We start from the raw sequence: 26,026 nt of genomic DNA, 5'->3' as shown, positions 1-26,026 counted from the left end.
TTTTCTGAGTTTTCAAATAGCGACAAAGCACTTTTAAATTATTTGTTATCTTTATGTTTTTTTATCCAGTTGACCACTTGATTAAATGTTGCACTGAGGGGAGAGGATGTGGTGTTACTTCCAGAACTGCAGACTTTGCAACTGGGGAACCAGGTTGGAGTTTCTGCTTCAGCTCGACATTCTGTGATTCTGGTCAAATCACTTAGTCTCCCCATGTCTACAACCAAAATGAATTTGTTCTTGTGTGATGTAACCAATGCTCATGTAAAGCACTCCAATACCTGACAAGTCTGCACTATATAACACTGCAAAAACACAAAATAGTAAGTGTTTTGCACACTTCTGTCATTGGGCTATATTTGGGCTACATCTGGGTGATTTTGGGCTACATTTGGGCTCTTTTGTCTCCGGTGGCCATCTTGGGAGATTTATTTGTTATGAAGTTTCCTAATTTCCTCATGTACTGCAGTCTCCTCAGTAGGAAAGGCTTTCAGTTTTTTACTTTGATTCCATCATGAAGGTATTCAGATATGTCACACATTTGCCATAAATTCTGAATGTTAGCACTCTAGTTGCTCATTAGATCACTGTAGTAAAACTACTGTTCACCATGGAAGTCTGCTCCTGGTATTAAAAGTGCATGTTTCAGTCTGCATGTCAGAATTTTTTAATGAAATAGAAGAGGATTTGAGAAGTCACTCGAAATGTGCCCTCATTTTCTTTCTTCAGCATTAATCATAATTTCTATGGCAAAATGAACCCCCTCATTGTGTTCCTTTTAAAATTAAATGTTTTAAGTGTTACCAGTTTATTCCAATCAAGATGTCTTCAGGTGTGCCATACTTTTGTCATAATGAAGACAGTAAGCGCTCTAGTTGTTTTTAAGAACACTCTGGGACATTGTGTCATTGGGCTATACTTGGGCTACATCTTGGTGATATTTGGGCTACATTTGGGCTCTTTTGTCTCTGGTGGCCATCTTGGGAGACATATTTGTTATGAAGTTTCCTAATTTCCTCATTTACTGCAGTCTCCTCAGTAGGAAATACTTTCAGTTTTTTACTTTGATTCCATCAAGAAGACATTCAGATGTGTCACACATTTGCCATAATTTCAGAATGTTAGCACTCTTTTGGCTCATTAGATCACTGTAGTAAAGCTACTGCTCACCAGGGAAAACTGCTGCTGGTATTGAAAGTGCATGTTTCAGTCTGCATGTCAGAATTTTTTAATGAAATAGAAGAGGATTTGAGAAGTCACTCAAAATGTGCCCTAATTTTTCTTTCTGCAGCACTAATCATACTTTGTATGGAAAAATTAACCCCCTTATTTTGTTCCTTTTTAAATTAAATGTTTTAAGAGTTACCACTTTAATCCAAGCAAAATGGCTTCAGGTGTGCCATACGTTTATCATAAGTAGGACTGTTAGCGCTCTAGTTGTTCTTTGAACACTCTGGGAAGCTGCAGTAGAACACAAAGGAATCAACTGACAGTTTCTGCCCTTGTTGGATGTACATGTTTTACTGAGAATGTCAGACTTCATTCTCACATGACTGAGAAAGATAATGTGAATTTACAGAAAATAAGCTCTCAGTTTAGCTTATAGATCACCTTCCAAACCTCTGTGGGAAAAGCATGAGAAAATATTTTTCTCTCAGTCATGATATCCCAGCAGAAGGCTTTTTCACATGGTGAAATCACCTTAGAACATACCACAATTCCTAAAATGAGTATGGTACCATCAACAAATGATTTATAATGTAACTAAAGTCTTAAAACCTTCTATTAACTGCAATGCTTTTTAATGAGGTGCTATGATGTATATTGGTCCCAAGATGGCTGCCAACACTTCTTGGATGAAGTGCTGACAGCCAATCAGATCTCAGGATGAGATGTGTGGTTAGGCTCCGCCCACATATATATATGATTTTACTTTTGATTTTCTCAGGAACTACTGAACAGATTGACTCCATATATGCAAAAGGCACATCCCTGAGCTGAGGACTACCTCTCTGCCAAATTTCAAGTAATTCTGTTCAGCCGTTCGGGCTGTATTTTGGACTAAAGGTCCCTATGGAAAATTGAATGGGGAAAACGCGTTTTCGGACCCCCCTTTTTTCTCGGCCCCCGCTTGACGAATCCCCCCGAGACTTTCAGGGTAGGAGCGGAGCGCCCCACCTATTTTGAAAATTTCGCGAGGATTCGTCAACCGGCGCCGAAGTTATTCCAAATAGAATGTTGCGGATTTCCTATGGAAACACGATCCTAACTATAACTATCTACTGGCGACCGCCAGTAGATAATATATATATATATATATATATATATATATAATCTACTGGCTGTCGCCAGTAGATAGTTATAGTTAGGATCGTGTTTCCATAGGAAATCCGCAACATTCTATTTGGAATAACTTTGGCGCCGATTGACGAATCCTCGCGAAATTTTCGAAATAGGTGAGGCGCTCCGCTCCGCTCCTTCCCTGAAAGTCTCGGGGGGATTCGTCAAGCGGGGGCTGAGAAAAAGGGGGGGTCCCAAAACGCATTTTCCCCATGCATTTTTCCATAGGACCTTTAGTCCAAGCTTCAGCCCGAACGGCTGAACAGAATTACTTGAAATTTGACAGAGAGGTAGTCCTCAGGTCAGGGATATGTGCCTTTTGCAGGTCTGGTGTAAATCTGTTCAGTATTTCCTGAGAAAATAGCATTTAAAAGCATATATATATCTATAAGCGCGCACCGTGCGCGTACGGTAAAATTTACCGTACGAACACGCTGCCGTGCGCGAGCGCGATTCTGATTGGTTGTTAGATCTTAGTAAACATTCGAATCGGTCGAAACCAGGAAGTGTCAGCCGCCATTTTGTCTCTCGCAGTCTGAGGGGGTGAAAAACAAAGCTGGAGAACGTGAAAAGGGGGCAGGGTGGACAGTTCAAGACCCCCTAGCCTTTGTCAGGGGGTCCCAGAAGGACCCCCAAGGGCCAAAATTTCCTTTAATATTTTTGCAAAAAATCGCGGAGTACGTGTAGCGTGCGCGTACGGTACAAACGGTAAAATTCGCGCACCGCGCGCCCACAGCGTGCGCACGGTGCGCAAAGCGCACCGTGCGCATCGGTACGCGCACGGTGAAAAACCTTAAAAAAATAAAATAAAAACAGAACTTAGCATTTAAAAAACCGTACAAATTCACTGAAAAAACCATAGGTTTCACACACGTTATAGTTAGGAATTAGCATTTAAAAAACCTTGCAAATTCACTTAAAAAACCATAGGTTTCACACATGTTATAGTTAGCTGGATATTTCACTTGTGAAAAACCATTGAAATTCCCCCGTTATAGTTAGTGCAGGCAACTATAACTCACGAGACCGCAATCCTCTGCTGATGACGTCAGATATTACATCACTGATGACATAAGTGTCTTTCTGAAAAAAAAATATTTGTAATATATGTATAGCTAAAAATTAATGGAAGAAGACATGGGTAAATAAGTGTCTAAATACAGTGATGTAATATCTGACGTCATCAGCAGAGGATTGCGGTCGCGTGAGTTATAGTTGCCTGCACTAACTATAACGGGGGAATTTCAATGGTTTTTCAAGAGTGAAATGTCCAGCTAACTATAACATGTGTGAAACCTATGGTTTTTTAAGTGAATATATATATATATATATATATATATTACCTACTGGCGGTCGCCAGTAGGTAGTTATAGTTAGGACCACGTTTCCATAGGAAATCCGCAACATTCTATTTTGAATAACTTTGGCGCCGGTCGACGAATCCTCGCGAATTTTTCAAAATAGGTGGGGCGCTACGCTCCGCTCCTTCCCTGAAAGTCTCGGGGGGATTCGTCAAGCGGGGGCTGAGATAAAAGGGGGGTCCCAAAACGCATTTTTCCCATGCATTTTTCCATAGGACCTTTAGACAGGGCTACAGCCCGAACGTCTGAACAGAATTACTAGAAATTTGGCAGAGAGGTAGTCCTCAGGTCAAGGAAGTGCCTTTTGTAGGTTTGGTGTAAATCTGTTCAGTAGATTCAGAGAAAATAGCCTTTAAATCAATATATATATCTGAGCCAGCTTACGGTGCGCTTACGGTACGCTTACCGTACGCGTACGGTGGCGTGCGCGAGCGCGATGCTGATTGGCTCTTAGATCTTAGTAAACATTCGAATCGGTCGAAACCAGGAAGCGGCGGCCGCCATTTCGTGTGTTTCACTCAGAAAAAAAAGAGTGATAACAAGAAAAGGGGGCAAGGAGGAGAGTTACAGACCCCCTAACATTTGTAAGGGGGTCAAAGAAGGACAGAAAAGTACAAAGAAAACATTTATTGATTTTAAAAAAAATCACGGGGTACGCGTACGGTAAGCGTACGGTAAAAATAAAAAATAAAAAAAGAAATGAAATGCAGATTTAAGTGTTTAGATATTAGGGGGCTCTAAAAAGAGCCGTTGTGTTTATGAAGTGATTTTTAAGTGGTACCTACAAGTAAGTACCGATGCAGAGTCTAAGGTTCAAGAGGAAGACTCTGTTCCCTTCATCATTGAAGTGCACACCATCTCCTCTATAAATGTCTTGCATGTCGTAACGCAAGTTGTTGTGGTAAATGGAACCCATACCATAGTCACGGAGGAAAGCAGAAACAGATTTGTTGACGTGCTTTCTTGCTTTGTCAATCTGCGGACAGAAATGATTGGACCAGTTCCATTTTTGCCTTTGGCATATGTTAGAAAACACAAAGTCAGTTTTAGGGAAAAGTGAAAACAGTTGTGCAAAGGTGTCCTTCATAAGCATTTCCAGACCTACCCCAGTCAAAGTGCCTAGGTCATTGCCACCACAGTGCACTATTATGAGGTCAGGGTGTTGGTTTTGCATGAAGGATTTCACCAATGGCATCAATTGGTGCCACTTTAACCCTCTCTGACCAATCCATTTAATGTCTACATTTGGCAAAGCAAGGTCTCTCACCATACCTGTTTTCTCTGCAAACTTTTCACTCCAGAAGACATAGCTGTGCCCTACAATCCACACTGTGAACATCTTCAAAGGAGAACTGGATGCACTCAGGAGGTGTAATTCAGTAGAATGGTAAAAAGAAATGAAAGACAGTTTGGAAATGGAGGCATACATATTTTTTTCATAAAACAAAAGAACTGATTGGCTGTTTCATACCATTCTAGAATAAAAACTAGGCTGTATGTGTAAATTAATAGAAGCATGTTTTGTATTGGTACAGAAAAATGTGTTACCAAAGAACAGTACTATGGATTTGCTGTTAGGTTTGAAAAGTCAAGCACTCTTGCTCTGTGGAATTGAAACATTGTTTGGCGAACTTCTGACCTAACTCCACACAGCAGTGTTCCATGAGCTGTTGCTATGGTAGCAGGCAGAAGTCAAGTTGGGGGAAGGGTACTAGGCAGAAGTCAAGTTGGGGGAAGGGTACTTTTGGAAAAGGGTTGGTTTTCAACCAGTAGAAATGTGTGATTACATTTGAAAAAAGGGGGAAGCACTGAGATTTGAAATTAACATGTATATATGTGGAAAAAGAGAGGGAAAGTTTGCCATTATCTGGTTCTGCTGAGAGGAGAGAGGTGTAAAGAACAGAGATCCTGGCTCTGATAATCTGCTGTTTGAGTGCCACATTTCTTTCACAACTAACTAATTTTAAAGGTGAGTTTAGAGTTTGAGAGGGGATGTATATGGTAAATTAAGAAATGAATAATAGAAATGCAATTCTTTTTGTTGAAGTTGTGTTTATTATTTTCTGTTTTGGGAGAAATTTAAATGTGAGGAACAAGTAAAATAATATGGACTATGTTTTCACAATAAATTAAGGTGTACTGGTATAAAAAAAGAATAGTTTAAGGGTTTGAGGTTGGACTCAGTAATGCAAATACATTCAGCATCACTAAGGCTGGTTGCCCTTGCTGGAGTGTAGGCAGTCACCCAGGTTACAAATGGTGCTGGTCTGAAAAAGCAGTTTGGACATGTGCTTTTTAAAAAATCTGAAAAGTGGATTCATAATGTGTCAGTCTGTAAAAGTGTTTATCACTTGCCAAAAAAAAGAGCAGTAAGTGTGCTTTCAAATTGGCAAAGAAATTTCGTTTTGTGACTAATGTGAAAACATGACTCTGTGTGCAAAGTGGAATTATAGGCAGAGATTTATTGCGTATTGCTCTGGTGATTTCACAGTTGCATTAGATGGAAAGGGGGAGCCATTTTTTGGTGCAGAAGCAGACTCTTAGCACACACCCAGCTGCTTACTATGTGGAATCATGCACAGTATTCACAAGCGAGTGGGGTTTGAGGTTTCAGTCAGTAATGCAAATACATTCAGCATCACTAAGGCTGGTTGCCCTTGCTGAAGTGTAGGCAGTCACCCAGGTTACAAATGGTGCTGGTCTGAAAAAGCAGTTTGGACATGTGCTTTTTAAAAAATCTGAAAAGTGGATTCATAATGTGTCAGTCTGTAAAAGTGTTTATCACTTGCCAAAAAAAAGAGCAATAAGTGTGCTTTCAAATTGGCAAAGAAATTTCGTTTTGTGACTAATGTGAAAACATGACTCTGTGTGCAAATAGGAATTACAGGCAGAGATTTATTGCGTATTGCTCTGGTGATTTCACAGTTGCATTAGATGGAAAGGGGGAGCCATTTTTTGGTGCAGAAGCAGACTCTTAGCACACACCCAGCTGCTTACCATGTGGAATCATGCACAGTATTCACAAGCGAGTGGGGTTTGAGGTTTCAGTCAGTAATGCAAATACATTCAGCATCACTAAGGCTGGTTGCCCTTGCTGGAGTGTAGGCAGTCACCCAGGTTACAAATGGTGCTGGTCTGAAAAAGCAGTTTGGACATGTGCTTTTTAAAAAATCTGAAAAGTGGATTCATAATGTGTCAGTCTGTAAAAATGTTTATCACTTGCAAAAAAAAAGAGCAGTAAGTGTGCTTTCAAATTGGCAAAGAAATTTCGTTTTGTGACTAATGTGAAAACATGACTCTGTGTGCAAATAGGAATTACAGGCAGAGATTTATTGCGTATTGCTCTGGTGATTTCACAGTTGCATTAGATGGAAAGGGGGAGCCATTTTTTGGTGCAGAAGCAGACTCTTAGCACACACCCAGCTGCTTACCATGTGGAATCATGCACAGTATTCACAAGCGAGTGGGGTTTGAGGTTTCAGTCAGTAATGCAAATACATTCAGCATCACTAAGGCTGGTTGCCCTTGCTGGAGTGTAGGCAGTCACCCAGGTTACAAATGGTGCTGGTCTGAAAAAGCAGTTTGGACATGTGCTTTTTAAAAAATCTGAAAAGTGGATTCATAATGTGTCAGTCTGTAAAAATCTTTATCACTTGCAAAAGAAAAGAGCAGTAAGTGTGCTTTCAAATTGGCAAAGAAATTTCGTTTTGTGACTAATGTGAAAACATGACTCTGTGTGCAAATAGGAATTACAGGCAGAGATTTATTGCGTATTGCTCTGGTGATTTCACAGTTGCATTAGATGGAAAGGGGGAGCCATTTTTTGGTGCAGAAGCAGACTCTTAGCACACACCCAGCTGCTTACCATGTGGAATCATGCACAGTATTCACAAGCGAGTGGGGTTTGAGGTTTCAGTCAGTAATGCAAATACATTCAGCATCACTAAGGCTGGTTGCCCTTGCTGGAGTGTAGGCAGTCACCCAGGTTACAAATGGTGCTGGTCTGAAAAAGCAGTTTGGATATGTGCTTTTTAAAAAATCTGAAAAGTGGATTCATAATGTGTCAGTCTGTAAAAGTGTTTATCACTTGCCAAAAAAAAGAGCAGTAAGTGTGCTTTCAAATTGGCAAAGAAATTTCGTTTTGTGACTAATGTGAAAACATGACTCTGTGTGCAAATAGGAATTACAGGCAGGGATTTATTGTGTATTGCTCTGGTGATTTCACAGTTGCATTAGATGGAAAGGGGGAGCCATTTTTTGGTGCAGAAGCAGACTCTTAGCACACACCCAGCTGCTTACCATGTGGAATCATGCACAGTATTCACAAGCGAGTGGGGTTTGAGGTTTTAGTCAGTAATGCAAACACATTCAGCATCACTAAGGCTGTTTGCCCTTGCTGGAGTGTAGGCAGTCACCCAGGTTACAAATGGTGCTGGTCTGAAAAAGCAGTTTGGACATGTGCTTTTTAAAAAATCTGAAAAGTGGATTCATAATGTGTCAGTCTGTAAAAGTGTTTATCACTTGCCAAAAAAAAGAGCAGTAAGTGTGCTTTCAAATTGGCAAAGAAATTTCGTTTAAGGGCCTAATGTGAAAACATGACTCTGTGTGCAAAGAGGAATTACAGGCAGAGATTTATTGCGTATTGCTCTGGTGATTTCACAGTTGCATTAGATGGAAAGGGGGAGCCATTTTTTGGTGCAGAAGCAGACTCTTAGCACACAGCCAGCTGCTTACCATGTGGAATCATGCACAGTATTCACAAGCGAGTGGGGTTTGAGGTTTCAGTCAGTAATGCAAATACATTCAGCATCACTAAGGCTGGTTGCCCTTGCTGGAGTGTAGGCAGTCACCCAGGTTACAAATGGTGCTGGTCTGAAAAAGCAGTTTGGACATGTGCTTTTTAAAAAATCTGAAAAGTGGATTCATAATGTGTCAGTCTGTAAAAGTGATTATCACTTGCCAAAAAAAAGAGCAGTAAGTGTGCTTTCAAATTGGCAAAGAAATTTCGTTTTGTGACTAATGTGAAAACATGACTCTGTGTGCAAATAGGAATTACAGGCAGCGATTTATTGCGTATTGCTCTGGTGATTTCACAGTTGCATTAGATGGAAAGGGGGAGCCATTTTTTGGTGCAGAAGCAGACTCTTAACACACAGCCAGCTGCTTACCATGTGGAATCAAGCACAGTATTCACAAGCGAGTGGGGTTTGAGGTTTCAGTCAGTAATGCAAATACATTCAGCATCACTAAGGCTGGTTGCCCTTGCTGGAGTGTAGGCAGTCACCCAGGTTACAAATGGTGCTGGTCTGAAAAAGCAGTTTGGACATGTGCTTTTTAAAAAATCTGAAAAGTGGATTCATAATGTGTCAGTCTGTAAAAGTGTTTATCACTTGCCAAAAAAAAGAGCAGTAAGTGTGCTTTTAAATTGGCAAAGAAATTTCGTTTAAGGGCCTAATGTGAAAACATGACTCTGTGTGCAAATAGGAATTACAGGCAGAGATGTATTGCGTATTGCTCTGGTGATTTCACAGTTGCATTAGATGGAAAGGGGGAGCCATTTTTTGGTGCAGAAGCAGACTCTTAGCACACACCCAGCTGCTTACCATGTGGAATCATGGACAGTATTCACAAGCGAGTGGGGTTTGAGGTTTCAGTCAGTAATGCAAATACATTCAGCATCACTAAGGCTGTTTGCCCTTGCTGGAGTGTAGGCAGTCACTCAGGTTACAAATGGTGATGGTCTGAAAAAGCAGTTTGGACATGTGCTTTTTAAAAAATCTGAAAAGTGGATTCATAATGTGTCAGTCTGTAAAAGTGATTATCACTTGCCAAAAAAAAGAGCAGTAAGTGTGCTTTCAAATTGGCAAAGAAATTTCGTTTTGTGACTAATGTGAAAACATGACTCTGTGTGCAAATAGGAATTACAGGCAGAGATTTATTGCGTATTGCTCTGGTGATTTCACAGTTGCATTAGATGGAAAGGGGGAGCCATTTTTTGGTGCAGAAGCAGACTCTTAGCACACAGCCAGCTGCTTACCATGTGGAATCATGCACAGTATTCACAAGCGAGTGGGGTTTGAGGTTTCAGTCAGTAATGCAAATACATTCAGCATCACTAAGGCTGGTTGCCCTTGCTGGAGTGTAGGCAGTCACCCAGGTTACAAATGGTGCTGGTCTGAAAAAGCAGTTTGGACATGTGCTTTTTAAAAAATCTGAAAAGTGGATTCATAATGTGTCAGTCTGTAAAAGTGATTATCACTTGCCAAAAAAAAGAGTAGTAAGTGTGCTTTCAAATTGGCAAAGAAATTTCGTTTTGTGACTAATGTGAAAACAAATGTAGTAATATATTTAAATAAAATAAAGGAATTTTTTTTTAGTTTTTTTCAGGTATTGCTGAAGAGCAGTGAACAAAATTTAAGATGCCTACAAAATCCAGTGTAAAAAAAGACCACAAAAAAAACCTATATTTGAAGACAACTGGAGGACCTAAGTTAGTTGAAGATGCTCATGTTGGGAAAAAGAAAAAATCTTCTGGTAAGCAGACAAAAAATTTTCTAAAGAACATATTCAAAAAAAGGAAAAATGTACAAAATGTCTGTACTGGAAAGAATGATTTCAATCGAAAAGCACAGGAAAAAATAGAGAATTTAGTTAATGCAAATATACCTTCTGCAACTAAAAAGATTAACTTAAACAGAAAAACAGCGTTTAAAGAGATACGTAGAAAAATGTTTCAGAGAAGAGTTATGTCCAATTTGATAAAGGATGTGAAGAAATATAAGCAAAAGGCTAAGTTTTATAAGAGAAAAAAAGAAATTGAAGCCATTGCAGCAAAGGCATTAGAATTAAAAAGGAAACTATTCATTTTAATTTTGAATAGGATGCGTACATTAGACAAAATGGTTAATGTACTGAAATCACATAGCAAAAGGAAAAGAGTAGTGAACAGAACAAACTTTTCTAAAGTGTTTTTAGGAAAATGGATGCATAGTTCAAGTAGTGAACCTTTTTTTAATGAAGAGAGTTATTTTCAAAGTAATAGTTTCCTGCATGCAGTTGACACCAGAGGTCGTGCTTATGAAGTGAAAAATGGTTGCATAATGGAGAAGGAGATAATGGTTCCAAGAGATGAGGTACAAGTGATGGCGGATGAGGCTATGGGGAGACGTCCTAAAGCCCCAGTGTACACTTGGAATTGTAGTAGTATTTGCACTGTGCGTCAGGAATCTATTGATAAATTTTGTGAGTTTCTAAGAGAATATAGTAAAAAAAAGTGTAAAACAGAAGATTAAGGTGCTTCAAAGTTTGGATCCATGCAGAGTGAGAGAGAATACTGGTTTGCAGGGTCATTCTCTGGCTTGTCTATCTAGAAAAGTGTGTAATAGTGTTTTCCATCATTTTAGGATGCTGGCTGTTCATCATACTGAAATGAGAAAGTTTGTGAGACGGTTGTATTTTGCTAAAAGTCCAGCAATAAAGTTAGATGAATTGAATAGGGCTCTGTTCCGTGGAACGGTATCAGATGTAGAGAAGGTTGTTGATGAAATTCAGTTTTGTTACTTTGGTCCTGAACAAAACAGTGCAGAGAAGGACACAGTAAATGAGGAAGAAGTGGAAGAGAATGTAGAACCCTCTGTAAGTAAGACATTTAATGATCACATAACAAAATTTGCAATAATCTCTAATGAAAGACCAAATATTACTTGTATTTGTTGCCGCAGAACTCATTATAGAAAACAAACCAGGTATGTTGATCTCTACAGAAAGAGTGAAAATGAAGATAATTATAAGTGGAAGGATTTTGCCACATATATATTTCTTGAAAATTGTTTTGAATTGGGTGAAGTTCAGCGTATTTGTAAATACTGTTACAACAAGTTAGAGGAAAATAGAATGCCGACCAGAGCTGTACATAATAATTTAGAATTGGATGCTATTCCTGCTGAACTTTCTGAATTAAATACATATGAGTCTATACTCATTCAATGTGTTCATCCGTTCCAGACCATAGTACGTATGGAGCCCAAAACTGGTAAATTACCTCCTTCAGATTTACTGAGAGGTTTAAAAGGTAGAGTGGTGTATTTGCCCTTGGATTTGAAAAGAAATATGGAAACTATTGATGCGGATACTTTGGAAACTGAACCATTAATTATTCTGGTTAATGGTGTACCTACAAAGAATAAGAAGATTTGGCAGGAGCTGGTAGATGTACGGAAAGTACAAAGAGCAAATTTGTATTTGAAAAGGAATAACAAATGGTATGAATCAATTTATATAGAAGAAGAAGAAGAAGAAGATTTACAAGAAGACACAGAAACACCAACTGGACAAATTGAAAAAGTGGACAAGTCAAAGGAAGAAGAAATTTATGAACATTTTAGCATACATCCTCTTCATTCAAAAGAAGTTATGGGAGACAATATTGATCTATTTCAAATGAAGAAAGCAAAAGGAACTCCCGTGAGTGTATGGGAGGAGAGCTTGGAAGCTCGATGTTTTCCCCAGCTGTTTCCTAAAGGAAAAGGAGGACGATACGATGAACGTCCGGAACAGATTCCAGCTTCTGAGTATCGGACTACAAGACTATATGCTGAAGATCCCAGATTTCGACAAAGTATTCCTTATTTGTTCCATCTTTTATTTGAAAGCGACTTGTCTGCATTGTCTTATGCAGTAAATCACATTTTAAAAAGTGGAGTACATTTGCAAAATGTGTCTGCTAAGGATTTTATGGAGAAAGTGCAGCACCGAGATGATCATTTGGAAACACAACTGATCAATCTGATGGCTTGTCAGCGTGGGACAAATGAATATTGGTACCGACGCCATGGTGAATTAAAATGCATGTTACGGAATTTAGGAACACCAACATGGTTCGTTACCCTAAGCTGTGCGGAGTACGCTTGGGATGATTTACTGGATTTTCTACGAGAGGCAAATTCAAACATTAAAAACATCGAATACAAGACAGCAGGAGAACTGTGCTCATTGGATCCGGTTAATGTTTGCAGATATTTCAATCATAGATTTGAGGCTATGATGTCCTTCATCTGCAATAAAAAAAATCCACCTCTAGGAGAAGTAGTGGATTTCTTTTGGAGAAAAGAGTACCAGGCAAGAGGTGCTCCTCATATTCATATGCTGTTGTGGATCAAGGATGCCCCAAAGTTTGGAACAGATACTGATGAAGCAGTGTTATCTTACATTGAAGAATATGCAACATGTGGTATACCAAAAAGCACAGAAGAGAAAAAGTTAAAGGAGCAAGTTTTACGTTTCCAAAGTCATCGGTGTGGAAAATACTGTCGACGGAAAGACAAGAGCAAAGATAAATACTACACTAAATGTCGATTTGGATTTCCTAGACCTGTTCTTTCAAATGGAAGAGTTAACAGTTTTATGTCATCTGTGAGACATACTATCACAAGAAAATCACCTAAGAATACCTACAACCTTAAAAGAAAAGAAGAATCAAAAAATATAAATGACTACAACCCAGTGATTTTATCCATGTGGAACGCTAACATGGATATACAGTATGTAGCTGACAATTCCATTGCTGTTGCTCGATATGTAACGTCTTACATTACGAAATCAGAAAAAACAGAATTTAAGGAAATGTGGGAAGAGATTTCTCACGAGAAAACTGTCAGTAAGAAGCTGTACAGTTTCAGTTTGAAGATGTTATCGCATCGAGAAATTGGATCCTACGAATGTTCAGATAGGTTATCTTCTGCAAGTCTCTACTCGAAATCAAGAAGAATAATTTGGGCAAGTTTAGGCCTTGCAGCAATGAGAAATCGGGTACTGAAATCTGTTGGAGAAATTGAATATTTGGCCGAGAATGACCCAGAAAGTACAGATATTTTGAAATCAAACATGTTGGACACATATTATCCCAAGAGAAGTCATCATCTGGAGAACATGTGTCTCTATGAAGTGCTGCAGAACTACATTTATTCACGGAAAGCCGCAGAAGACATCAACAATGGAAAATATAAGGGGCGTGGCTTTGCTGCCGACGGGCATGGACGCGTGAGCAGAGAGCTCCGCATCCAGCCCAGCTAATCATCCTGTTTCACCGACAGCCCCGGTGTTCCAAACGCCTGGAGGGCAGCCTTGAGTGCTCCGGTCCATGACCGCGGCGCGGCGCCAGGGGCTGGCACCGCGCTGGGAGTAACGACGGCCGCGAGCAGCCGCCGGCCATCTTGGGCGGCCTGAGGGCAGCAGAACGACCGGGGCCCACAGTTTCGTGGGACCCGCCCGGAAGTGAGGCGCGGACGGCTGAAGACACCGGAAGTGGCGGCCCCGGCGGGGCGGAGGCCGAACCGGGTCGGAACCTGCCCGAAGGGGGGGCACAACCGCTGCTGGCCCTTGCGGCGCTGGAGCGGACGCGACGGCCACCTGGAGGAGGAGAAGTGCCCCGACGTGCTGAGCGCGGCCTGACGGAGGTGGGGAGCCCCGAGGAGCGGAGTGCGGCCTACAGTGGAGCGGTGACCCTGGTGACGGCGGGGCTGTGGACCCCCGGACGCGCTGATAGCTGGTCGGGAGCGGAAGGATCAGCGCCACGCAGGTCATTGTGGAGGTGGCCGGCCGGGCCTTGGACGGCTGACCGGACCGACCGGCTGGGCGGACTTTGCCTCGGGGGCGAAGTGGGACGATAAGACTGTGGCCGACGGGGGTGCCTGTGGCGGTCGCGCCGTGCTGTGGGGACGACAGGCTTGGAGGATTGGCGGAGTGGAGCGGCCCCTCAGGGAGCAGGACATTGGCGGCTTGGGGCGGGAGGCTGTAGCGCCTCGTGGTCGGAGAAGAGACCTGCCGTGACCACTGGGCTAGGGCCTTGCGCGACTTGGTGATAGCCTCGCGGCCCCCTGGCGGGCTCCCTGACCTGAGAGCATGGGCAAGCTGAGGTCCAAGCCGGGAGCGACTCCGGCGGACTCCGTGGGCGACCCGGCTGGTGGCCGGGATGGCGGAACTCACGTAGACCCTGCGGTGGGGCTCCAGCAGCGTCAAATGGAACAAATCCTGCAGGCCATAACGGATACCCGGACGGCGCTGCAGACGGACATTGCGCAGGTGTCCTCTGATCTGGGACTGCTGCGCGCGGACCATAGGAAGCTGGTGGATAGAGTCAAGCAGACGGAGGACACGTTGGATTTGGCAGCTCCGGTGCAGAAGGCATTGGAGGCCCAGTCGGCGGACCTTCTCAGGAGGGTGGCGGCCCTAGAGAAGAGGGCAGAGGACGCGGAGGGACGCAATCGCCGCAACAACATCCGTGTGGTGGGCCTGCCTGAAAAGATTGAAGGGGGGGACATGCTGGCTTATCTGGAGACCTGGCTGAAGGAGGTGGTGGCGCCGGGAGGGCTGACACAGTTTTACACCTTGGAAAGGGCGCACAGGGTCCCGGCCCGGCCCCCGGACCCGGGCCGACCTCCCAGGCCGGTGGTTGCTCGGCTGCTGCACTACAGAGAGCGCGATATCATTCTCCAGAAGGCGAGATCCATGGGCCCCTTTCACGTGGAGAATGTCCCGGTATCAATTTATCCGGATTATCCTATGGAGGTCCAGCGCAGGCGCTCCTCCTTTCAGGCGGTGAAAAAGGCGCTGCGGGACGAGGGCCTGCAGTACTCCTTACTGTTCCCGGCTCGCCTCAGGGTGGTACTGGACGGCAAGACATTCTTCTTTACGGATCCCGTGGCGGCCTGGGGCTGGTTCGAATCGGCCCGAACGGGAGCAGCGGCGCATGTGGACGAGGAGGGACCGTCGGGTACCCGAGTGAAGGCCCGGCGCAGCAGGCGCAACAGGTCACGGACAACAGGGGTTCGATCACCGGGAGCGTCTCAGATGGCGCTGGAGCGGCAGGCCGCGTTGCAGGCGGTCTCTGTGATTTCAGGGGCCGCGACCTCCCAGCCCAGTGAGGATTCGGGCTCCAAGAGGGGCTCGGAGGCCTCCCTGTCGGATGGCCCCGGAGAGGATGCGGAGCTGCTGCCGGACGTGACCCCAAGGACGGCAGATGAACTGCTGGACGCTTGAAGGAACTGGGACTTCCCCGGGTGCAGTAAGAGGCGCAGAGCGGGAGCTGTGTGTATGCGGGGTGGAGGGCCCTGAACTGGCTTTGCGGGGTTGGGAGTGTGATCGGTACTTGCTGATGCCTTGCGGTCCGGGGATAGCTGCTGGGGGGGCCCCGGGATGGGGAGCTGGAGAGCGAGAGAGTTGAGGGGGCGAGGAACACCGGGGGGGAATTACAGGGACTGGGCGCGGATGCACAGCAAGGGACAGTCGACCGGCCCGTCTGGTGCAGAGCCACCACCTCACCCTCACGGACAGTGTGAGACGCTGGTGGCTACCAGTGTGTTAGATAGTGTTTGGGGTGGTATTTGGATGGGTAACTGCAGTTTAGCACCTGTTCTGGGGAGGGGAGGGCGTGTGGGGAGTTGGGGAGTTGTGGGGTTTCAGGGGAATGTCAGTGTGCCTCGGAGGGTTGGAGAAGAGTGGTTGGTACGGCGATGGGATGGGGACCCCACCTGAACTGCGAGTCCTGACCTGGAATGTAAGGGGGCTCACCTCTATGGGGAGGAGATATAAAGTCCACGCCTACCTGGTGCGGAGAGGGATCCAGGTAGCCTTCCTCTAAGAAACCCATTTAGATCGCGAGGAGGGGAAGGCGTTACAGCGGCGCTGGCGAGGCCAACTATTCTATACTACCTTCTCCAAGTTTGCCCGAGGGGCCCTGATATGGGTTAGAGCTGGAGTCCCTTTCCAGCCACTGGCGACACTGGTGGACCCGGAGGGCAGGTTTGTAGCAGTGCAGGGGAGACTAGATGGGAGGGATATGGCCTTATGTAGTGTGTATGCCCCTAATGTAGACCAGGCCGCCTTCTTTCCCAGACTGTCGGGGCAGCTCGCGGCCTATTTGACGGGGACGGTGGTGTTGGGGGGGGGATTTTAACTCAGTGGTAGATGTTGAGCTGGATAGGTCCCACCCGCCCCTGGCACAATCGGTGGTCCGTAGGGTGGCTAATAGCAGGCGCGCTTGGCAGGACACATGGGGGTTGGTAGACACATGGCGGACGCATCATCCGAGGGATAGGGATTACTCCTTCTACTCAGCCCCCCACGAGTTGTATGCCCGCTTGGACAGCATATTGTGTTCCCCGGATGCCCAGACTCTGATGCGACACAGTGAGTACTTGGCTAAAACCATCTCGGACCATAACCCTTGCATGGGGGTGCGGCAGTGGTCTAGACAGCGCAGGCGATACCCACTTGGCGCTTAAACCCCTTGTTGCTGGAGGACCCGGTTTTCCGGGCTGAGGTTAGCGGCTGCATAGAGCAGTACTTTAGGACTAACGCGGATACGGCGTCGACCCGGGCGGCGGAGTGGGACGCGTTCAAGGCAGTGGTCCGGGGAGTTTGTATATCATCCACCGCTGGCGTGCGGAAGACTTTGTTGAAGGAGGTAGCGGGGGCGGAGGCCCAACTGCGGACGGCTGAGCGCGCGCATCAGGCGGGGGAGGGCGAGCTACCTGCGGTCGTGGAGGCACGGGAGGGCGTGGCGGTGTGTGTAGAGAAGCTTCGCTGCTTTGATCATAAGGAATACCTTACCCGGGCGCATGCGGAACGGGACAAGGTGGGGTCTCTTTTGGCATGGTTGGCGTCCCCGACGGCCCGCGGTACACCTATACTGTCTCTGGTCGAGGCAGGGGGGGTCCCGGTCTATTCTCAGGAGGAGATTAATAGGCAGTTCGCCAGTTATTACGCAAGGCTGTATGACAGCACCATGCGGGGAGACCTTGAAGGTTTAGCTGAATTTCTGGTGGCGGCTCGCCTGCCCCGGCTGGACCCGGAGAGCGAGAAGGACCTCGGGGGTGCTATCACCCTGGGCGAGATTCGTGCAGCAATTAAGCAAATGGCCAGGCGAAAGACCCTGGGGGTAGACGGACTGCCCATCGAGTTCTATGCGGCTTGCCCAGATTTGCTTGCGCCGCGGCTGCAAGTCCTTTACGGAGAGGCTTGGCGTCTTGGGCGCTTACCAGCCTCCGCTCGAGAGGCTATTGTGGTGCCTCTGCTGAAACCAGGAGGGGAGGCTGGCGCGCGCACGGCATACCGCCCGCTCTCCATGTTGACGGTGGACTACAAAATCCTGAGGAAAATCCTGGCGTCGCGCCTGTTGACTCATATGACCGCCTTGATCCATCCAGATCAGGCGGGCTTTATCCCCCGATGTAACACGGCCACGTCGGTGCGACGTTTGTTACGGGTGATGGAGCTGGACCGGGACATATATCCGGAAGCCTGCACTCTGTCGGTCGATATTGAAAAGGCCTTCGATAGTGTGGAGTGGCCCTATTTATACCGAGTGCTGCGGGCTTTTGGCCTGGAAGACGGCTTTGTACGCTGGACCACCTTGCTCTATAATGAGGCCACGGCCCGGGTGAAGACGGGGGTTACTATCTCGGCCTCCTACCCGGTGCGGAGGGGAACGAGGCAGGGTTGCTCGCTCTACCCCTTATTGTTCGCCCTGGCTATTGAGCCGTTGGCGGCGCATGCCCGGCTGGGGCGTTCCTGGAGTTCACCTAAGGGGGGATGCTCACTATATCTCCCTGTATGCTGACGATCTGCTGATGTTTCTGGCGGATGCCGAGGGAGCGCTGAGTGGGGCGACTGCCTTGTTGGAGGCCTTTGGACGCCTCTCAGGGCTCAAGGTCAATTGGGGCAAGACATGCTTGTTCCCGCTGGGACCGGGCGGCCGGGCCCCCCAGTCACTGGGACTGGTCCGATGGGAGGGGGGCTGCCTGCGGTATCTGGGGGTTAATATCTACCACACCCAGCAGGACTTGCTGGAGGGGAACGTTGGCAGAGCCATTCGCGGATTGCGGGGCAGCATGAGTTTCTGGAGTACACTCCCGCTTTCGTGTGCCGGGAGGGTGGCGCTGTTGAAGATGGTGGCGTTGCCACGACTCCTTTATTACTTTCGCACCCTACCTATATGGGTGCCAGCGTCGTACTTCGAACGGCTTAGGGCGATGTCCACGGGCTTCATTTGGGGCTCCGGGAGAAGGCGGGTGGCGTTGACCACCCTGCGGCGGCCGAGGGCGGAAGGGGGCCTGGCAGTCCCGGACTTCGAGTGGTACTATCTGGCGGCCCAACTCCAGTGGCTTACGCAGGCGGTTGCCAGAGAATACCGGGGCCCGGAGGGCCCACAGGGCAGGCTGATTCCGCGACATGTGCTAGCCTTCATAGTCTTACAGCAGAGGCTGGACCTTGACCTGCTCACGTTGGAAGAGCGTACACTCCGGCTGTGTTGGAACCGATGCCAGAGGAGGGCGGCGATAACTCGCCCCTATGCCCCGGAGATTCCTTTGGGGATGTGTACGGCGTTCCCGCATGGAGGCGATTGGTCTGGGCTGGCTGTTTGGGAGGAGTTGGGTGTGCAGATGGTGGGTGACTTATTCCGGGAGGGGGTGCTGCTGCCGTTCCAAGAGTTGCAGGACTCCTATGGGCTCCCACGTGGGGACTTCTTGCTTCACGCGGCCCTGGTAGCGAGCCTTCAGCGGCACTGGAATGCGGGGCTCTCGGAGCCGCCGGTCGCTGCGGGTTGCCAATATGTAGTGATGGCAGCGGGGACGTCCAAGGCCATTACTTGCCTATACCGCAGGCTGGCGATGGAAGGCTTGCCGCCTCTTGACACCTTGAGGCGCAAGTGGGAGTTGGACCTTGAGAAACCGATCCCCGAGACTACCTGGTCCACGCTGGTGTGGCGGGCCTGGAAGGGAACGCGCAATGCCCGGTTCCAGTTGGTGCAATTTTTCTCGTTGCACCGGGCGTATTTGACACCGGTGAAAATATTGCAATTTTTTGGGGGGGTGCACTCGCAGTGCCCGCGGTGCGGGAGAGAGGGCGCTGATTTTCGTCACATGTTTTGGTCCTGCGTCCAGCTGGGTGATTATTGGGCAGAGGTCATGGATTGCCTTAATCAGGTGACGGATCGAGCTATTGACCCGGACCTGGGGGCCTGTTTGCTGCTTTGGTTCCCGCACACCCGCCGGACGAAGGTCACTAGCAAGTTTTACGACTTAGGATTGATAATGGCCAAGAGGGAACTGACTATGCACTGGAAGTCCAGGACGGGGCCTAGCTTCTTGCGATGGAGGGCGGCCTTTGTGCGTTGGGCGGGGGCTGAGGGTGCGCTCCGGTTGCAATTAGCTCTTCGGCGTGATGACGAAAAGGCGTTGGCGACGGCCCGGGCGTGGGAGGCGCTGGTGGTGGAACTTCAGGGGCTGATGGCTGACAATGGGGTAGAGGGGGACACATCTGGCGGGCAGGAGGAGGTGGTGAATGGGGAGTAGAAGGGGAGTAGTAGTGATCGCTGGCAACGAGGCTGTGGCTAAGTGTAAGGGAAAGACATGGATTCCTAGTGGAGGGCGAGTACCCATGTCTGATTTATGGCAGGGAAGGGGCGCATCGGGAGCGAGGTGAAAGACAGGAGGCACACTGACATGGGGTGGGGAGGGAGGGGGGAGGGCCGGTATGGGACGGAAGCTCATTCTCCCGGTTGTTGGCTGGTAACTTTATGTGTACTAAACATTCTTTGGCCGTGGAGGAAGCGGGTTTGTACTGTGTTGTTGCTATGAAAACAATAAAAAATGTTTCAACAAAAAAAACCAATGGAAAATATAAAGTCATTGGTGAGGAAGGATGTTTGGTGAAGCAAACAAAAGGAAGTTTGATAAATCACCGGAAGCTGAGTTGCGACACTACTGACAAAAAGGAATTTTACTACTTGGCTCTTTTACAGCTGTTTAAACCATGGCGTACAGAGGATGAACTACTGGGAGAATTTCAAAGCTATGAAGATTCTTTTAATGCTTGCAAAGACAGCATACAATGCAATACATTCACAACTTATCTGCAAATGTTAAATGAAGAAATTGAACAGGAAACTACAATTGCAGCAGAAATAGCTAGAGACAGTTCTCAGGACAGCCAAAGTTCAGGAACACTCAGTCAAGATCCCCTAGGACAACCAATCGTTGAAAATGAAGCATCAATAGCCATGAATGAAGTGGAAACGGCTATGAATCAAGCTCAAGGAGAATTTATAGACTTACAAAATTTGGAAAGACAACTGAACGAAGAGCAGCAACAAATTTATGAAGAGATCAGAAAAAAAATTGATCACGGATTTCTACATGAAAAAAAAGAGTGCTCATGCACATCATTTCATCCAATCAGGATGTATGTAAGCGGACAAGCTGGAACTGGAAAAAGTTTCCTAATAAAAGTCATCAGAAGCTACCTACAGCAAAAAACGGATTCTACTTTGTCTTGTGTGGTTACTGCTCCAACTGGGTTAGCAGCATATAACATAAAAGGAATCACTTTACATCGTTTGCTAATGTTACCAGTGGAGCATGAGAACAAAATACAATACAACAAGCTAACTGGAGAAGCATGCTTGGAAGTTTCAAGAGTATTGAAGAAGATGCAAGTTCTCATTATTGATGAGGTGAGCATGGTATCAAACTTAATGCTTGCCTTTGTGCATTTAAGAATGCAGCAAATTCTGAAGACAGACTATGACGTGTTATTTGGAGGAAAACACGTCATAGTTTTTGGAGATCTTTTGCAACTTACTCCAGTTAAAGGACAACCAGTGTTTAATACTGTGACACATGAAGACACGAAGAAGTCATTGGGAAGCATCGGTAATACAAATATTTGGTCCTTCTTTGAGTACAAGGAACTTACTACTAATATGAGGCAAGCAAACGATGAAAAATATGGAAGTATTCTGAAAGATATCAGAATTGGACTACTCACTGAAGCTGGCAAAAAAGCATTACAGAGTCGGCTGCTACATAATTTATTTCCAAAGGAAGAAATAGTTGCAGAGAAAATATACAAGAACATTGCAGAAAACAAAAGTGTCATCTGCTTAATGCCAACTCTACGTGAATGCTCAATATTCAATGAGGAGCTTTTGAAATTGGAAAAGGAAGATATCAGGAAATTGGAAGCAGTGGACAAAATTGAGGATGGAAGAATTACTGTCACATTAACAGGCACACTGAAAAATAAATTGGATTCACTAGAGAAGAACATTTCCAAAACAGCTGGATTAGAAAAAAATCTATATGTTTGCATGAACTGTAGAGTATTTTTAAGGAGAAATTTGGATGTTGAAAAAGGTTTAGTTAATGGAGCTATGGGAAGAGTTGTGGGTTTTATTAATTATCAGAAAAAAGATGGAATTGAATGTTTAAAAATAAAATTTGATCAGATAGAAGAAGTTAAAGACATTTGTCGTTGTTCAGTTCGTTTCATGCTTGTGAAAGACTTATATGTACGTAGGAAGCAGTTTCCGTTTTCGCTAGCATATGCTGTAACTATTCACAAGTCTCAAGGATTGACTGTAGATTGTGCATTTGTGAACATTGGTTCAACTGTGTTCAAAGAAGGTATGGCATATGTTGCTTTGTCACGAGTGAAAACATTATCAGGTTTATTCATGATAGACTTTGATGATTCAAAAGTTAGTGCTGATACAAATTGTGTAAAGGAGTATAATAGATTAAGAAGAAACTATGCTCCTCATTTAGGTCAGTATCCTGTGTTGGAGAAACGTGTAGTTTCTCGTAAAAGGAGAAATGAGAATATCTGTAATGAAGATGTAGAGAGGAGGAAAAAAAAGAGGAGTGATGTAATTGCAAGCAAAAAGAATAAGGAAAATGAAGAACAGGTTGTAGGATGTTATTTTGAAAATAGCTCTGGTGTCAACTGCTACGCTAATGTAGTGCTGAATGTTGCATTTTATCTGGAAAGTTTGCAAGAGCAGATAATAGTAAATCAGGGAAAAAGATTCTGTTCTGTGCTGAGTCTCCTTTTTGAAAAGCTGAGTAATGATAAAACTCAAATAGAAAGTGCTACTGAAATTAGAAAAGTTTTAGATGTATGTTCAGGACGAACACAGTTTTCTCAAAATGTACAGCAAGACGCACAGGAATTCTTGATTTATTTTCTTCAGGTACTGGAAGAAGAAGGGGTTCCCATTGAAAATTTATTTGGTCTCTCTTATAAATGGGAACATAGTTGTGAAAACTGTTATAATATATGTGGCTCTAATGTTGATTCTGAAAGGTTTATTTATTTAACATTGCCAGAGAGTAAAACAGTCACTTTTGCTAAATTAGTTAAAGATGCTAATCATAGCATGCAATGCGGTGAGTGTAAATCTGACATGTTTTCAACATTAATTTTAAAGGAATACAGACAGTATGTAATTTTAATGATGCAACGATGTAGAGCTGATGGTTCAAAATTGGATACTTTAATAAAGAAGTTTACAGGACAGCAATTATCAATTTCAGGAAAAACTTTTGTAACAGTTGCAATGATTTTCCATGATGGACCTACTGTAACTTCTGGTCATTACACAGTTTATCTTAAATGTGAAAAAGGCTGGACACTGTGTAATGATTCCCAATTGATTTTTAAGCAACGTTTGCCTTTTGATTTAGCAAATTCCTATCTAATCTTCCTGAAACCTAAATTTTAGAGAGATTTGGCAACATCTGGACAAAACAATTTTACCATTTTATTGGATTACCATTTGGAATTTACAAATAAAAAGATTTAACAAATTATCATTTGGCCTAATGGAAAGGTAACCAATTGTAATGTGGAATTTTTCCATTTTTTAAGGAAACTTTGGAAAACCAAAAATTTAGAAAAAATCGGTAACATCTGCACAATTTAAATTTTGGAATGTTATTGGATTGCCATTGGAAATTTTTTCAAAAAAGATTTTTAAAATTACTATTTGGCCATGCGGAAAGGTAAACAATTCTATTGTGGACTTATTTAATTATTAATTAATCTTTCGGAAACCAAAATGTTACAGAGAATCGGTGACATCTGTAGAATTTAAACTTTAGATTTTTATTGGATTACCATTGGAAATTTAACCAAAAAAGAATTTTAAAATTACTATTTGGCCTAAAGGAAATGGAACCCGATGTATTGTGGAGTTATTTGAGATATATTATTGTGATTATACTTCTGAAACAAAAATATCAGACGGTATTTTAAAGAAATAAGTATTGATATTAGATGATATTTTTTAAGAATATTATGCATTTCTATAAAGTTATGTTTATGCAAAAAGAGATTGTGGGCTTTTTTAAAACAATCTTTGAGATTGTTAATTTTTTTTTTGCCTGCTGTTAAATGATGAATGCAATTGCTTTCACAATTTATAGTGAAATGCAATATTTTCTGAAAACAGCAAAAAAAAGGCAAAAATATTTTTTGAAAAATATGTAAATATGTGTACTGTATTATAAAATGTTTTATTAAATATTAATACTTTTTTCTTTTTTTTCAGATTGAAAACTAGAACCATTTTTAAAGCAATTAAAAAAAAATTTAAATGAATAAATCTTTTTTTGAGTGGGTATGGTAAGTCAATAATATCATGGTCCCTTTTTTCCACTTCTCTACAATCACATTTTCAGTTTTTAATTGTAGTCTCTCAAGGACCTTGTAATGTGATAATTGATTTTTAGTGTTTTTAAAAAAAAAAAAAAAAAATTACGCGTACCGTACGCGTACGGTAAAAAAAAACAAAACAAAGTTTTTAAAAACATATAGAAAAAATAGATGAAAGGTAAGGTTGGCTCTTAAAAGAGCCGTTGTGTTCATGCAGGGACAGAGGAAAGAAAGATTGGGAATATTAGATGGTACGACAAGTGTGCTGATCTATTTTACAGTTCACTAGGGAAATACTGGTCCCCCTATAAGTAATTAGATCATGACAAGTGGCGCACCGTACTTCAACCCTCGCAAACCGAGGGTTAATTTCCAGAGGACCAGAAAAAGGAGATGCTCCCCCCACAGATGAAGGGCTCACCTGACCTGCAGAAGAAGGACTCGGCACTGCAGATGATGGTCCAGGCTGAGCTGCTGTGGATGTGCTTGGTTGATTTACTGAAGGGTTACCTTCAGTAAGTCGAGCATGTGTCCTTCTGTGTACATCCTTAAGGTGTCTCATCATGGTGTGATTCCCAAAGGAATACTTCCTGTCAGGATTCCCTCTTGAAAGTACACGCTTACACAGCTTACAAGTCACTAAGGGTGCATTTACCTTTTGCTGGCCTTCTGGAAAAGTAAAATACTCCCATACGTAAGAGGTCTTATGTTTCCTCGCTCTCTGCCTCAAGGTAGTGCTGCTAGCCTCACTCTCAGAAGAGCTCTGCTGTTCTGCCATCGTATCACAAAGACAACCCAGCTCCTTCTCCTAAGGGATCACAAGCAGAAATGAGGGGAATGGGTGTGGTGTAGGAGAGTTCTAGAACTGAAAGTAGTTTCAACCAATCAAAAGTTGTGTTTCATGATCACATGACCTACCGTACGCTTACGGTATGCTTACGGCAAAAGTACGCATGCGCGTAAAAAAGACACGCGCTCGCGCGCATGCGCATAACAGTCACTCCCCAACACTTCCGCGTAACGTGCGCGTGTAGCGTACACACGTACGCGCCCCACGCGGAGTACGCGTGGCTACGCAAATTGCGTAACTATACGCAAACAGCGTAGATAAATTACGGACATTGCGTAAACCGTACGCTTACCGTAAGCTTACCGTACGCGCACTAAAAAAAAATTTCAAAAAAAGGAAAAAATGTATTGCTAATAAATTTTACCTGTTTATTTTATAAAAAATGTAAAATAAAAACATATTGTAGAATTTTAAAAATGTAACCATACTCTTTAAAAAAGGATAGAAAATTAAAATAAAAATATGTACAAAAAAAAAGAAGAAAAAAAAACAAATTAGCATTTAAAAAACCTTGCAAATTCACTGAAAAAACCATGGGTTTCACACACGTTATAGTTAGGAATTAGCATTTAAAAAACCTTTGAAATTCACTGAAAAAACCATGGGTTTCACACACGTTATAGTTAGGAATTAGCATTTAAAAAACCTTAGAAATTCAATGAAAAAACCAAAGGTTTCACACATGTTATAGTTAGCTGGACATTTCATTTGAGATGTCATCAGTGATGTCATGAGTGATGTCACTGACCATGTCGTGAGTGATGTAATATGTGACGTCATCAGTAGTGCATTGCGGGCGCGCGAGTTATAGTTAGCTGAACTAACTATAACGGGGGAATTTCAATGGTTTTTTACGAGTGAAATGTCCAGCTAACTATAACATGTGTGAAACCTTTGGTTTTTTCATTGAATATATATATATATATATATATATATATATATATATATATATATATATATATATATAGTCCAATACTCACTC

Source organism: Triturus cristatus, chromosome 4_1, assembly GCF_964204655.1.
Source record: "Triturus cristatus chromosome 4_1, aTriCri1.1, whole genome shotgun sequence".
Classification (NCBI taxonomy): Eukaryota; Metazoa; Chordata; class Amphibia; order Caudata; family Salamandridae; genus Triturus; species Triturus cristatus.
The sequence above is the reverse complement of the archived record's forward strand: the minus strand, read 5'-3'. Positions refer to the sequence as shown.